General features: G+C 37.0%; 1 protein-coding gene across 4 annotated transcripts in view; it reads left to right on the forward strand.

The window, feature by feature from the left end:
- ZFHX4 (zinc finger homeobox 4) overlaps positions 1-13,936 on the forward strand; it is a 180,458-nt gene that overhangs the window by 27,198 nt on the left and 139,324 nt on the right. The window lies entirely within an intron of this gene.

Raw genomic sequence — 13,936 nt, forward strand, 5'->3', positions numbered from 1 at the left:
TTCCGTTGTTTTTCTGTAATTTTTGAGTAAACACATTCTCCCTTAGCATCAGTTGAAAGTCTTCTACTTAACTCAGTTGTTATTTTGCATGACCTTTCCCAGCTAGTCATGTTTTTATTCCCTCCACTGGGTGTGGCGCAAATAAAATTGTTCATTAAATGGCAAATATACTTTTATCTTTGCTGGAAAAAACTATGCAGATGTAATGAATATGTGCAACTGGCGAGCACCATTTATTACACAACTTGTCTTGACTTTTTCTAAGTCCTAATTACTGGTTAATTTATTTTGTGAGTTTGTTTACTGGATTGGCTTGATTGTCTTGGTTCTTGTACAAATGTAACAGATTCATTTCTATGATGAATAACTTGGTAACTTATTAAAAACTTCTTTTGTCTAGAGGATATTAAAATTCAGAAAATATTGCAAACCATTAGTCATTGTAACAAGCTCTAAATATGATTACAAAATCCATTTTGCAAGTGTTATCTATCGATTTATACTAGAAATCAGTGATAACTATACTATCAGGAGTCAACCAGTGATTATAATACCTACGGCTTTTCTAATACTATTTCAAACTATAAACACACAGCAAAAAGGGCAGATTGTGGATCTCTGGAGCAGGCGCAAGAATTATTTATTTGAGTTCGGGCTGGCGCTATTAGTTTGGGTTGTTTCTTGAAGTTCAAATTCTAGATTGACGTACTGAGTGTAAAAACCTAAAGACGTGGCATGAGAATCTGTAACATTGTTCCTGTAAGATCGGTGCTCTGTGGATCAATGACGAAAGCATTAGATTTGGGTTACACAGTTTGAGGGGAGTACAAGCCCTAATGTAAGATGGCAAGCTTCTAAGTCGATCCTGTTGAAAATATAATATAAAGGATTAATTGTATTATAATTCATAGGCTTTACCATTCAGTTGTCAACTTTTTTTTTTTTTCCTGTTGATACCTGACCTATTAAAACTTTCAGAATACCTAGGAGAAAAAAACAAACATTAAGTTTGTATAAATAATAGATCTCAACCCTGGGAGCTATATAGAATATTCATGAACTGTGTTTATATTCACACAGCTCCTCTAACACTTTAAATTAGCATGTTGTGAATAGAAGATATAAATGTACAAATTTTTCTGTTTTATTGATCTCATGTGGGAAGCTAAAGAAAGGTAGAGTGTTACTGTTTATTTTCTCAGGAAAGGTTGTTTAATCTAATTGTTTGATGATTATTTAAACGCGTGTGTATATGCGTGTATTAAGTTTATTCATTCTTTCCTTGAGTATGAGTTGATCGCCCTCAGTATCTGCAGAGCAATTTGCTAAGTGTCAGAGTTACTCTTGAAGTTTCTTTTCAGGGAGAGTTGGATGTTGCCTTCGAAAGTAACAACCAAATGAGATAAAAGCTTGTTTATAAAGAGGGCTTTAAAACAGAGAGAGCTTTAGATCCCAGAACCAAAGAATATATGTACTCTTCCCTTAAAAATGTTATAAAGTCCTATAAAAATTGACTTGTCCCCCGCTCTTCTTTATTTGCTTATCTCTTAAATACTCAAATGTCTTTCCTTGTAGCCTAGCATCTAAAAGTGGTCAACCAACAAACAAAAACATACTTTGAACAAACTTAACCTTGAATTAATAGAAGATTGAGGAGATAAATATTTGAGCTATTGAAACTTGGTATTGGACAATCGAACTATATTATGTTGTATTATCCTTCAAGGGGCATCCATTATTTCTAGTAGTAACTAGAAAAATACTCCAGAGTAGCAGTGTGTCAAGGGTGCCTTTTTGAAACTGATTTACAGAAACTGTCTGAGTCAGATATAGAGGATTTTCAAGTGTAGTAATGAGAATATTAGCAAGCTTGGTCGGCTTGTGTCGGCAAAATGAAATTGCTTCATAAGTAACATTAATTGCTTTTAAATGAGAACCTAACAAATTGGCCTGGGCCTGGGAAAAAAAAAAAATGATGGTTTGTAATAGGCTAAAATATTAAAATTAGACTTAAAATAGTTTCTGAGTTAATGACTAGACAATAATCTCCTATATAAAAATCATTTTCATTAAGAGTTTAATTTACATCATTTTGCATCGTGAATTACTCAGACTTTAAGGGAAAGTGACAAGTAGCAGTTATAAGATAAATACTGAGCTGTGAGAAAACAGCTTTCCTCGGTATTGACAACATATTGATTCATAACACTCTAAATGTGGTTATGTGTCAGTTCGATTTGAATAGACCACTTTACCTCTTACATTGTCAACCTGGAGCAGTATTACTAAAAGAAGTGTGTGTCCTTATTCCAGTTTAAGGAGGTTAAAGGTTAAAGGTTAAGGGTTAGCTTAAAAGCATCATCTGCCTAGCTGCTTAACTTTAAACTGATCAATTTAATGAAAATCTGTTTTACAGATGTTGTTTTAATGTATTTGGCAGGGTTTAGGCAGCTTTAACATTAGACGTATGCTAGTAAAAATTATTTCTTTATTTGACCAGAACAACACCTTTCCTTTTATGTTTAAGGTAGAAGGCTTGCGGGTTATGGTATTTTTGGCAAAGGACCCAGAGGCAGAACGTGTTGATGATCTTTCCATATGGACTCAAAAAAAAGAATACCTTTATGTCTATTGCTAACGATGACTGCAAAAACAAACAAAGTTGTGTTCATTTTTTTGGCAGTATTATTTGCCTTAGAATTTTTTTAAAAAGGAATTTTGTTATTGTTAAGGAAAGCTTACTCACTTCTTTAAGCAGAATTCTCTGAAGTGCTAAGCACTATTAAATTTTGATTTTTCCTCCAGAAATTTTAATGATGAAGCAAAATTGGTCTAAGAAATTAAAACAATAAAATGAAACTACAGATTGCCCTTAATCTTCTCCTTCCATGCATAAAAGTATATTTAAAGTGAGGTTAACAAATACTGAGTGCGTAGATAGCTACGTCAGTGTCGTAAGGTAAAGTGTGCTCGTGTGTATATCCACATCGACATCTAGATCTAGATATGATGCAAAAGCAGTGTTTCTTAGCTAACCACTTTACTGGATTTGATTATATTCTTCTAATTTCACACCTTTGCGTCCTCTACAAATTCTTGTCAATTGATATTCATAGAATAAATCCTCAATATTTGTAGGATGAATAAATGAATAGCCTGAGATATGTATTAAAGAAACCCTGTTACTTCCAACCCTCATTAAAAAAAAAATGTATTAGAATTGGTCTCCCTCTTACATGATCCCAAACATTTTTCTAAAGAGTCGAGTAAAAAGTTATAATGGAAACCACTTAGCACTACACACTCAAATCGAAGAAGAACAAATACAACTTTGGCCGTATTTCAGTTTTGCAGTTTAGTTTATTCTTGGCTCGGAATGGACAAGACTTTTTCCAGCCAGCTGATTGGCTTACCCCCATCCTATGCCGGGCTTGCAAATCCTCTTGCCACACCTGCACGTCAGCTGCTCTTATAATATTATATGTATTTTTAAGTGAGGTGTTCACAGCTTTGCTGGTTCAAAGTCAAAAGCTTAATTATACCAGCCTTTTTTCTTCCTGCATCTGCTAGTAGTGAAGCAGAATAGTCTGTCTGAATTCCATAATGCTATTTTCATATTTGGATTTAAAATTGGCTGAGAGCAGTGAATGAGTCTCTTGTCTCCATGGTGAGCAAAAGAACACACGTGGGATTTAGTCCTAGGTAACTTTTAGTGTAACATTTCCCCAAGGAACATTTTTGGAGTTTTCTCATTATCCATGTTATGGATGAAAGCATCCGGGTTAAGAACTAAAATCAAGGTGTGGGGGAGGGTCACAGAAGAGAGTGGAAGGAGCCACGTTGGGAAAAGTATGTGTCAAGGAAATAAAAAATGGAATAATTAGCTTCACCTACCTTTTTTGCCTTTCTTTTTTTTCACTAGTAGGAAATAATAACCCGATCAGTTTGGAATTAACAAAGAATCGCAAGCATTTTCATTTCAATAGGCCTGAGTCCAGCTTTGCAATTTAAAATCAAATATACCAGATATGTACCGTTTCAATTATTGAACTGTCATTGTCCCAATGTGATGGTAAAGGAGGTCAGGAGATTGTGTGGTACACATTTGCATAAAAGTCATTGTGCAAAAGGAAATTGGAATATGTGTGTGTATCTAAGAAACCAAAACAGGTTTTTCTTAATCTTATTCTAGTCATTTGTTTAGATGAAGAAAGCTGTTTTCAGAGATAAACAAAAGTTATTCTTTTCTGTTGCCAAACATTAACCTGAATATGGAAATTTTTACACTTTTTTATATTAGTTTCAGATTTATGTTTCTTTCTAGGTTGAAATGCACTGTGAAATTTAATTCCGGTTGCAGGATTTCGTTTTTAAAAAGTAATCACCACTCAAATTATTCTATTGTATTCTCATATAAAAAGACAAGGCAGAGGTTGAAAAAAAGAGTTTCTGTGGTGGAACAATAATACATGCTCCCATAATACTTATAACTAATAAATACGCAGATCAAATGGAGAGGAGCTGGTTAGCTAATAGCAACTAATAAATCACTGGTGTTTTTAGATCACAGTGTAATTGGCCAGCCCTATCTGCTACGTCTCTTTCTGTTTTTAAGCCTGACATTTGCTGAAGCACAGCTATGTAACACTGCTACTCCAGCACAGATACGGACTTCCTCACTGCTTTTCCATGGCAAGTAATCTAGTACATTGTGAGCTGAGAACCCTCTTTGTATTCCCCTGGGAAAAAAAAAATGACTAAAAATCTGCCTATCCAAATATAAAATATATATGTTAATACACATCAATCCCGAAAAGGATTACTTTAGACCAGGCATTAGCAACTTAACTACATCCATGTCAGGATAGATAAAGTGATTTTTAGTGTGTGAAATTGTTAACAAACCCAGACAAAATTTAAAGAAAGCCAAGTGTGCAAAGGAACCCTCCCATTTTATTTTCCACATGTCTTTCCTTAACCAGTGCTACCATCTCCCAACACGTCAGGCACATGCTAGTACGTCTTCTCTGTTTCTCTGAAATCCTTACTGTTTTATCCCACCTGGATCTTCTCTTCATGGAAATGCTCCATGTTGCAAGATTACCCATCTAATTCCCCAAAGAAAACTAGCATTCCCTTAATTAAGGGGAAAGAAACCTTTTCAGAAAAGCAGAATAGTGCATCCAAAGGTATAAATGACTTTCAGGTCTTTTCCAGGGTGTATTTTGTTTTGAAGGAATTGCTTAATCTGGATGAATTTTCCAACATGTCGGGTGGGGGGTGCAGTGATTTTGTCAGGGATGGGGATTGGGTTAGTGATTTTGTCAGGGGTGGGGATTGGGTTAGTGATTTTGTCAGGGATGGGGATTGGGTTAGTGATTTTGTCAGGGATGGGGATTGGGTTAGTGATTTTGTCAGGGATGGGGATTGGGTTAGTGATTTTTGTCAGGGGTGGGGATTGGGTTAGTGATTTTTTCAGGGACGGGGATTGGGTTAGTGATTTTTGTCAGGGACGGGGATTGGGTTAGTGATTTTGTCAGGGACGGGGATTGGGTTAGTGATTTTGTCAGGGACGGGGATTGGGTTAGTGATTTTGTCAGGGACGGGGATTGGGTTAGTGATTTTGTCAGGGATGAGGATTGGGTAGGGCAGAGCCCCACCCTAAGAGCTTCCCTCACGTATCTGCTTCCAAACCCACACTGCCCCTCATCTCAGAAACACAGTAAAAAAATTTGACACGACTATTCACTTCAGGACCACGTCAACTCATACTTTATGATTTATATTCTGGTTTTTGTGTAACTTGTGTTCACTCTGTCTCATGTGAAGTGTAGGTACGGTTTAACCAAAAGTAGTAAATCGCTTCTGTGTCACCCGCCCTGAGGTCATTTAGGTAATGCAGACAAAGGTGTTACCCCATAATTAATGTGCTCTCCCTGCGTGCTTCTTGGGCTTCAATTTAATAGTCCCTGTCAGCGGAGCTTGTTTAAAATTGCTGAAACGTCCAAATGGGCGCTGGGATGCCACGCAGTGATGCAGCCAGAGTCATATGTTAGCCAGGCCTCGCACTGCTGAAAGGGTCTTGGCCCGGGGTGCAGGGGGAGGGGCTGGTATGTGCATAATGACCGTGGTTCTGCTTCCAGAACATCTGGCCTGCCTGAGTTCTACTGGAAATGCTTTACCAAGTTTGCTTTGAGTCTGAGCCTATGCTCAGGCTGAGTTCAATTAGACGTGGAGATTTGTTCATTATTCAGAGAATTCAAGCCTTAAAAGGCACTTTTCCCAAATTATCAGTGTATTTCAGGAGAGCTTATGACGATATGATTTGTTCAAATAAGAGCGGCAGTGGAAGCACAGCCCCCTCTAGCCTATGAGGAAACATCTTCACAGATCCTATAACCTCGGAGGAGTGTGGGGATTGGTAGAGGCACAGAGGCTCATGTCCTGTTTGCAGAACACCTGAATGATATCCCAAGTTTTACTTCTACTAAATACAGAAGCACTGACGGAGTACTTACTACGTGCCCCTAGAGTCTCTGTTGATGGAGGTTGTGTCCCGTTAATGTGGCAGGATATAAGCCATCTTCTCTAAGGTGATGCTTCCAGACTCACTCTGTTCTTCCAGTGTGGCAGGGATAGTAATAAAATTAAGGTTTGAACCCCACATCAAAAGCTTCCATGGTTTTGTTTTTTTTTTCTGACAACGGCTGGTCAAAGGACTGAGTGTGACTGCTCTCTTGGGTCATCAGTAGTTGTAGAGCAATGTCGCTTGATTGTCTCAACTTCCTCTTATTGCTGTCTTGCATTGCAAGACTTTATTGATCAGTTATAGACAAGGGTCATGGCGGGAATTTAAGGCAGTGCAGAGCTTTTCTATTAGTTGGAACATGTATGTTTCCTTCATACGTGAGGATGATGCTACTGATGTATTACCTCGAAAATGAAGAAGAAAACCACCTGGTAAAGAATGGAAAACATCAGGTCTTACAACGTCAGTCAACCCCCTTATAGGGTCAGGATGCTAATTTAGTTTGACTCTTGAAGAATCTTTGTGAGTTCAGTTTATCATACTGTCAGAGTTTTGCTTCAAGATAAGTGTTTACAAGGACGAGTTTGTTATTATCATAGATAATAACAGTTACATGTGGCAACATTTTATTTCACTTGGTTTTCATCTTTAAGGAAAAATACGTTTGTAGCTTTGAATATAATACTTACATGTAGTATATTAAATATGTACACATCAATATAAAAGTATACTGGGCCATACTCTTAGTACTTTATTGATTCAAATTTTCCTAAAGCCTGTCTTTCACCGGAAACGTTAGGTAGCATAGAATACGCATCTCTCTCTTCTTGTTGCTTACAGAATGAATGTCAAGGTTCTATTTTCCCATTAGGCAATTTTTAAAGAGAATGTAGAGGAAGATTTAAGTTGAAAAATTCTTCGTGTTTGGTTATCTGCTGATAAAATTAGTGGAATGCAGAGCTGAAGATGGAAAGAAATGAACTATTGATAGGTCCAACTCAGGTTTGGAAGGGAAGCTTTTAAAGTTTTAAAATAATTGATTTTTTCATCCATGATTATGTGTCCTGTGTCAAGAAGCGCCTTGTTTATAAATAGAGTTGGCAATTGATTGTCTATATAGGATTTATGAGATATTGGGAAGGAATCTTACCAAAAATATCCCCTCTTCTGATGCTAGATATTCTGTCAACGGTAAAACCATATTGATAATTGACATCCAATTATCCATTTAAAAAGAGGACGTAGGCTGACAGCAATCATAAGAAGTTAGACTTTTTAATTTACATTATCTCATTTTATTCTTCCTAACAGTTATATGTTACTATTCCCATTTTGACATATGGGAAACTAGGACTCAGAGCAAAATGCCTTGCTCAAGTCCTCACAGACAGTAAGAAACTGTGTTGGTGTTCTAGCCCACATCAGGAGGCCCTGCTAATAAGAAAACTTTCCGTTGCACTTGAGGACAGGAAGAGCAGAGAGTGGGAAAGGAAAAGGAAGGCCAGAGCACCAGAGGCAAACTTAGCAATTTTGTCTAGTGCTTCATCATTTTGGAGCCCACTTTCATTCCTTCAAGTTAGCAGATTCGCTTAAAGATATTGCAGATGTAGTATAACACAAAAGCAGGCCAGTATGAACACAGACAACGAGAATAATGAACTTAACACCTGTTGGGTCATCTACAAGCCAGAAGGAGAAAACTGCTGGTTAAAATTGTTGCCTGAGTCTCTCCTGTCACAACGGAATTCTTTCACTTTAAAGAAACTTCCTTTTACTGGCATTTTTGGGTGTTTGGTGTATTAAATAGAAAGAACTACTAGAATATTTATCACTGCTAGTGCCTGAGCTCTCAGTGCTTGCAAGTTAAGCACCTTTGGAATTAATTCATTCAGGTCACCAGGGTACTTCAGCAGTAATGTACTAAATGGTACCCCGCTGACCTGAAAGAGGGAATATGCCTCCCTAAGCATTTAACTTCCTAAACAGGAACAACTAAAGCACAGTCTACTCTCTGCCCCAGAACTCAATTCCCTTTTCCTGCCATCCTTGTAACTACTGGAGGAAGTCCTATTCACTTGCTACTTACTTACTTAGTTTTTAGAAATAATCTTGTTTTGAATTATTATTTTTTTTACTTTTATCTTTCACTTCTTACTTTGATCCATTTTAGTTACAAGGCTCCAGAAATTTTCTTTCCACCATATGTTTCAAATGCACTCCCTTCCTCTCTCTCCTTGAAATTTTGTTAAAGATTCCCATGTAAAGCCCCAAATCTTATTAGAACTATTCACATTGACTTAACTTAAGAGATACTGGGGGAAATCTTGCCTTCCTAAATCTGGCTACCTTTTCCTGCAAAAAAGTGTCAGTCGTTGACGTTGCTGCAGTTGACCACATTCATTAATGAAATGTTCTTTTATTGAAAAGCAAGAATAGTCTTAGTTTGGAAATGACAGAGTTGTTAGCAATACAGAAGCTCCCAATATCTATAACTGGTGTGTGTAAAGCATGCAAGGACAGTCTGATAATTATAATGCGTAGTACCTTTCAAAGCCTTCAAACATTTCTAACTATTCATTTGGCAAGCCTGAAAATAACACTAGCATATGTCCTTAGGGCCTAAAATCATTCATTGTTCAATTGAAAGAAATCAGGTAACAAGTCTGATTGCCATCACCTCTGAAAGAGAGTCAGTTTTCAAGGCATCTCCTTTAAACTCAGCATCTATTAGCACTTAGCCACTGAGTAGTAAGTGACTCCGGACATGGGGAGGGGGAGGAGGATTCTTAATTTTCACACCAAATAAATAGTGTTGTTTTTAAAAATAAAATTAACATGCATGCTAAAATAGGAATTATGCAAACACCAGAACATACCTTTTAGAATTGGTTTGTTTGGTGAATCTCTATTACACAGTACTTTAGAAGGGAGAAAACTCTCCTATTTACTATGTGATACTATCACTGCTTTTTAAGCCGAGGCCCCTCAGTGTCCTTTGAGATATAATTTGGCTGAAAGCAAGTTCTGGGTTATTATTACTTTTTGTTTATTATAATGTTTATTAGCATGGTAAGTAATTAAAAAACCACATTTGGATGGAACAATTGTACCAAGTTTTTCCATGATGAGTATTCCCTGAGAAGAATAACCAAATAACCAAACTCATAACCAAGTTCCTGAAAAATAGACCCAAGGGGAATTCATAAATAACTTTTTTTTTTTTCCCAGAGAAATACCGTCTTTGGCTCTCATAATTCCTTAAATCTTAGAAAAACCAAGATGGGCTTTATGAAGAATTATTTAGTTTTTAGAGTGTTCATTCTCCACACAGAGGATAGAATTACCATCTTTAACTCATAAATGCAAAAACGTGTTCCTAATTGCTTAATTTTGTAGACATTTTTTTAGATATATGTTTCCAGATAGACTGTCAAGTATAATATTTACTTATAAGTCTTTGTGGGAGGTACTAGGTCACTTTATTCCTTCTTGTAGAACTGTGGCCACCCCTTTAATTATGATGGCTTGATAACTTATTGGAAACCATTGACATAGAAGTACATTGAAATTGATATATGTATATATAACATATACATACATGTATATGTTATATATATGTATATATATGTATATATATATATATATATATACATACATACATGTATATGTTAACACTTTTCCAAAAAGTGAACAATTTAATGCTTTATCAATGAGTGTAGAACAATGTGGATATAGGGGCGCCTGGGTGGCTCAGTCGGTTAAATTTCTGCCTTCAGCTCAGGTCATGATCCCAGGGTCCTGGTATGGAGCCCCCTGTGGGGCTCTCTGCTCAGCGGGGAGTCTGCTTCTTTCTCTCCCTCTCAAATAAATAAATAAAATCTTAAAAAAAAAAAAAAAGAAAAATGTGGATATATTCAGGTCTCATGTGTTAAGTGATTGAAAAGGCGAAGTGCCAGTACTCCAGTAATGTTTTCAGTACATATCGAGGGACACCTACTTATACTTATTTTACTCAAACCTTGGAAAAAATTGCATGCATCATGCATGTGTGTAAGACAGAAAGAGAAAGACGTAAAATACAGTATATGAAGACTTATTTTTAAAAAAAATTGATGAAGATCATGAGTTAATCATTAATACCCACTTACTCTGTTTTAAAGTAAATGGCAGAAATCTCTTCCTGCATATTGTAAGTGTTCTCAGTCTCAAGAGATAATAAACCTTTGATGATGTTGTGCAAGACTCGTCAGCAAGCACTGAAATCAGTTCTGTATGTACACATGACTAATCAAAGGTTCAGGGAACAGGATATGATTTGGTAAAAGTGATAGGTTCTCCAAAAAGTAAATGGCCTCACTAATTGTGGGAGCACATTAAGCCTTCCCCCCCGCCCCGTACAAAAGGCAGGCCCTAGGCCCCATTGGAACAGATATCTTTTCACAAAGCCATGAGCACTAAGTGTTTTAAAAAAGTATCTTTGGGGTGCCTGGGTGGCTCAGTCGTTAAGCGTCTGCCTTCAGCTCAGGTCATGATCCCAGGGTCCTGGGATCGAGCCCCATATCGGGCTCCCTGCTCCGTGGGAAACCTGCTTCTCCCTCTCCCACTCCCCCTGCTTGTGTTCCCTGCTTGTGTTCCCTCTCTTGCTGTGTCTCTCTCTGTCAAATAAATAAATAAAATCTTTAAAAAAAAAGTATCTTTAAAAGCAAAAATGTTCTCAAATTAATGCCCACCTAATTAGTGCTCTATTCTTTTCTTTGTCTTAAAGTCACAACAGATACCATAAGACATTTAGACTCAGAATGATCCTTGAAACTCAGGGAATTGGGTAACCCAGAACAAAAATACCTTCTTAAGTCGATTAAATGAAAGATGTCCACGGTGGGAAAATGATGGAATAAGACAACAATCTTAATAATTAAGCGTGAAATTATATAGGAAAATGGGACTAAAAGTTTCAAGAAATCAGCTCTAAATTAAAAAGGAAAGGAACTAAAGTTATATGCTACAAATTCTACCATGTGAACAGTGCAATGAATGTTGAGGCCTTTGTCTTCTGCTTTGCTGCTTTTTAAAAATTTGCGTATGTATTGATATAGAATTGATATAGACTTTATATTTATTGAATATAATTGATATAGAATTCATATTTCATGCAGTTCAACCATTTACATTATACAATGAAATGTTTCATTTTTGGTTTTATTTTTTTAAGTAATCTCTATGTCCAATGTGGGGCTCAAACTCACAACTCCAAGATCAAGAGTCACATGCTCCCCCGACTGAGTCAGCTGGGCACCCCACAATGAAATGGCTTTTTTTTTTTAGACTATTCACAGAAGCATGCAACCATCACCGTAATCAATTTTAGAACATTTTCAACGCTCCAGAAAGAAATCCTGTCCAATTTAGTCTACCCCCGCCAACTAATCCCACCCCCCTTCTCCTGGCCCTGGGCAGCCACAAGTTGCTATCTGTCTATATAGATTTGCCTGTTCTGGACATTTCATATAAATAGAATTTATACTATATGTGGCACTTTATGACTGACTTCTTTCGCCTAGCATAATATTTTCAAAATTCATCCATATTGTAGTGTGTATCTATATTCATACCTTTTTATTTTATTTAATTTTTAAAAATTTTTTAGTGTTATGTTAATCACCATACATTACATCATTAGTTTTTGATGTAGTGTTCCATGATTCATTGTTTGTGCATAACACCCAGTGCTCCATGCAGAGCGTGCCCTCTTTAATACCCATCACCAGGCTAACCCCTCCTCCCACCCCCCTCCCCACTAGAACCCTCAGTTTCTTTTTCAGAGTCCATCATCTCTCATGGTTCGTCTCCCCCTCCGATTTCTCCCTCTTCATTCTTCCCGTCCTGCTATCTTCTTCTTTTTTTTTTTTAACATATATTGTATTATTTGTTTCAGAGGTACAGATCTGTGATTCAACAGTCTTGCACAATTCACAGCACTCACCATAGCACATACCCTCCCCAATATCTATCACCCAGCCACCCCATCCCTCCCATCCCCCACCACTCCAGCAACCCTCAGTTTGTTTCCTGAGATTAAGAATTCCTCATATCAGTGAGGTCATATGATACATGTCTTTCTCTGATTGACTTACTTCGCTCAGCATAACACTCTCCAGTTCTATCCACGTCATTGCAAATGGCAAGATCTCATTCCTTTTGATGGCTGCATAATATTCCATTGTGTATATATATATATATATATATACACACACACACACACACACACACACACACACACACACACACCCCACATCTTCTTTATCCATTCATCTGTCAATGGACATCTTGGCTCTTTCCATAGTTTGGCTATTTATTTTTAATTTTTTACTTAAATTCAATTTAGTTAACATATAGTGTATTATTAATTTCAGGGGTAGAATTTAGTGATTCATCAGTTGCATATCACACCCAGTGCTCATTATATCAAGTGCCCTCCTTAATGCCCATCACCCCATTACCCCATCCCCTCACCTACCTTCCTAGCTTTTTATTATGGAATTTCCATGGAACCTATCACTTCAGTATGGATAAACTGCATTTTCTTTATCCTCTCTTCAGTTGATGGGCATTTGAGTTGTTCCCGCTTTTTGGCTATTAGGAATAACGATGCTGTGAACATTTGTGGATAGGTTTTCCTGTGGACATATATTTTGTTGCTCTTGGATATACACCCAGGAGCGGCATTGCTGCATTGGCCATGGCTGTGTTAACTGCACTGTCATTACTCCCAGTCCCTTCTTATTTTGTACCTGGTCAGCTCCTTCTTCCTTTTTCTTTAATTCTTTAAATATTACATTTTTTTTTTTTTTCAATTTCCCAACCTTATGCATCTTCTGCTCTACTTTGGCCAATGAATTCAGGGAGGAAATTAACACTAACATTTACTGAGCACGTATTAGGTGGCGGATAATCTTCTAAGTTAAAAAAAAAAATTAACTCACTAAATCAAACAGCAACCCTATTAGGTCGGCACTATTATTATGCCCATCTTGAAGATGAGGAACTAAAGCAATGAAAGCCTAATTAATTTATCCAACATGACATAGCTGGTAAGAGTGACAACAGAGTCAGGATTTGAGCTCATTCTGACAGGTTCCAGCACCCACGGTCTTAAATGGGACACTGTGTCACAGCGAAGATCCTACACTGAGAAGGATACCTGGAAAGGAAGGCCTTGTTTGTGGCAGAAAGGTTGGAAATAAGAGTGTAACTGTAATTGTCGATCTTTGAGAAGGCTATGACTCCCCGGAGAGAGAAAAAGAGGTAATTATGAGATAGAGATTGAGAGACTTTGGGAGGTGTAGTGAGGGATAACAAATTAGAAAAATCACTGATAACAGTATATAGTTCTTTTTTTTTTTATGT

Source organism: Phoca vitulina, unplaced genomic scaffold (genome assembly GCF_004348235.1).
Source record: "Phoca vitulina isolate PV1807 unplaced genomic scaffold, GSC_HSeal_1.0 scaffold25, whole genome shotgun sequence".
Classification (NCBI taxonomy): Eukaryota; Metazoa; Chordata; class Mammalia; order Carnivora; family Phocidae; genus Phoca; species Phoca vitulina.